This window comes from Pteropus vampyrus, unplaced genomic scaffold (assembly GCF_000151845.1).
Source record: "Pteropus vampyrus isolate Shadow unplaced genomic scaffold, Pvam_2.0 Scaffold68, whole genome shotgun sequence".
In the NCBI taxonomy this organism is placed as follows: domain Eukaryota; kingdom Metazoa; phylum Chordata; class Mammalia; order Chiroptera; family Pteropodidae; genus Pteropus; species Pteropus vampyrus.
This window is the reverse complement of record NW_011888849.1, coordinates 3215210-3217595: the sequence shown is the minus strand read 5'-3', so window position 1 is coordinate 3217595 and position 2386 is coordinate 3215210. Positions and strand designations below refer to the sequence as shown.

At 36.0% G+C, this 2386-nt stretch overlaps 1 long non-coding RNA gene and 1 pseudogene across 1 annotated transcript in view; one reads left to right on the top strand and one right to left on the bottom strand.

Moving 5' to 3' along the window:
* LOC111740783 overlaps positions 1-2386 on the bottom strand; it is a 105776-nt gene that overhangs the window by 94324 nt on the left and 9066 nt on the right. The window lies entirely within an intron of this gene.
* LOC111740833 lies at positions 2265-2384 on the top strand (annotated as a pseudogene).

Below are 2386 nucleotides of genomic sequence, written 5' to 3'. Positions count from 1 at the left end.
AAGCCATCTCAGACTTCTCTGTTTACCATAACCAGTGAGACAAATAAAAACTGATAAAGAACTAAGTCAGAGAATAATAGTAATATCATCTTCCATTATAGAAGCCACCAGCTCTATTCTTAATAATCACCTTATTTTCTATACTTACCAGAGTTAATCTTAGAGAAAGTTCAGTACTTCATGGTCTTTCCTATTTTCACATCAGTCCCATTTCAGCTGTGCTGTGTAAACAAATTTAGGTTCTTTCTAACAGCTGATGAAACTTTCATTTTACATTTTAAAACTATTAACTGGGATTATAATCATCATCCAACCTTCTCTACCTGCTCCTCAAATCTCCTGCCACAAAACAAAATCCAGGGGTTCTCACTTAAATTTGGATTCATTTACATGCTAAAAAATCAGATATTTATGTGCTATGGCTGAAATTAACACTTAGCTTTGTGTTTTCCTGGATACCGCATATAAACTGAAATGTCCAGGTAAAGTATATGATGAAAAAGACTTAGGAATTTGGAGTGAAAAGCTTTGGGTTATGGAACTTCTTCTGGCTTTCACCATTTTGTATGAGAAGCTTCACCATGCTCAGCCTATTTTCTCATTTGCAAAATGGAAATAATGGCAACTATATGGTAAGATTGTGAAGATTAATGAGATAATATATATGCTTCTATATTTGCCTCCTCCCACAACTAGCCCACTGGCCTCAGTATGCAACATTTCTTCCAAGCCCACTGATGCACCTTACCTATGTAGGGAAGTGAGGTCAAAATCTGAATCTGCACTTAAACTTGTGCCCACACTAACTCAGCAATGGGCAGCCTCTGCCACTCATGCCCACTGACACATGCTCCTCAGGATCCCTATTAAGGTAATTCAGAGTTCCAAGACTTCAGACACAAACTGAAAATCCTGTAAAACAACATAGTACAATGGTAGGGGAAAAGAGAAAAGAAATGTGAGATTTATGTAATAAGTATGTGTGGGCAGAGAGGTGAGGCAGGCATCATCTTAAAGGAATAAAGTCTTAAGAATACAGTTTTTATGTCTCACTAATATCCTTCATTGAATGTCGAAACATCAGCTTTATTTTTTTTAATAAATAAAAATGAGGAAAGAATAATTCATCCATGCAAAGTATCTCAAGTACTCTCTTTCCATTGAAAGACTGATGTGTAGGGATAAAGAAACATAGATACCTCTAGATCTTGGAATACCATATACGGTAGCCTCCCCTCCTTACCCACAGTTTGCTTTCCATAGTTTTAGTTATCCACAGTCAACTACAGTCCAAAAATATTAGATGGAAAATTCCAGAAATAAACAATTCATAAATTTTCAATTGCACATCATTCAAAGTAGCACGATGAAATCTTGAGCCATCCCACTCTATCCGACCTGGGAAGTGAATCATCCCTTACAAAACTTTTATTATAGTATAGTTACAATTGTTCTATTTTATTATTAGTTATTATTGTTAATCTCTTACTGTATCTATAAGTTAAACTTTATCATAGCTTTGTATATATAGAAAAAAACGTAGTTTATATAAGGTTCGGTACTATCCACAATTTCAGGCATCCACTGGAGTCTTAGAACATATCCTCCGCAGATAAAGGGATACTACTCTACTTAAGAGTTCCAAAACTAATTTGAATAGTGTAATAGAATTTTATGCAAATTTTCACATGTATATTTCTCATTTGAACCTCTCAACAACTCTGTGAGATAGACAAGGAAGATATTATTTTCCTCTTTGCATAAATGAAAAAACTATGACACCTGTTGAAAGCCACTAGGTCATGCTGCATAATGAACCCTAAATTTCAGTGGGTTACAATAACAAGCATTTATATATCACTCATGCGCAGGGCATTTTGTGAATTATCTTTCATTCTGCCCCTCATCTCCTTCATTTTAGGACCCAGGCTGAAGAAGAAGCTCTGTCTTATTGCATGGCAGAGGTAAAAGGGCAATGGTGGAACCACACAGAGTTTTTGCTGAGACTTAGCATAAAATACTCTACTCGCATTTCATTGGCTAAAGCAAGTCACATACATGTTCAAGCCTATTTTTAGAAGTGGAAGGAATATAATCTTCTTATAGGGGACAGATAGAAAAACTGATAGGAACAATTGCATAGAGAGAAAGTATTAGAGTGGGAATTAAAATTGAGGTTTTCTGATCCTTAAATGTGGTACTATTGAACTTAGAACACTCTAGTGATGAATGAACATAGGAGGCACTAAAAACTAATCTACTGAGTCTACAGCCATGCCACCCTGAATGTGCCTGATCTCATCTGATTTCAGAAGCTAATCAGGGTCAGGCCTTGATTAGTACTTACATGGGAGACCACCTAGGAATACCAGGTGCTGTAGACATT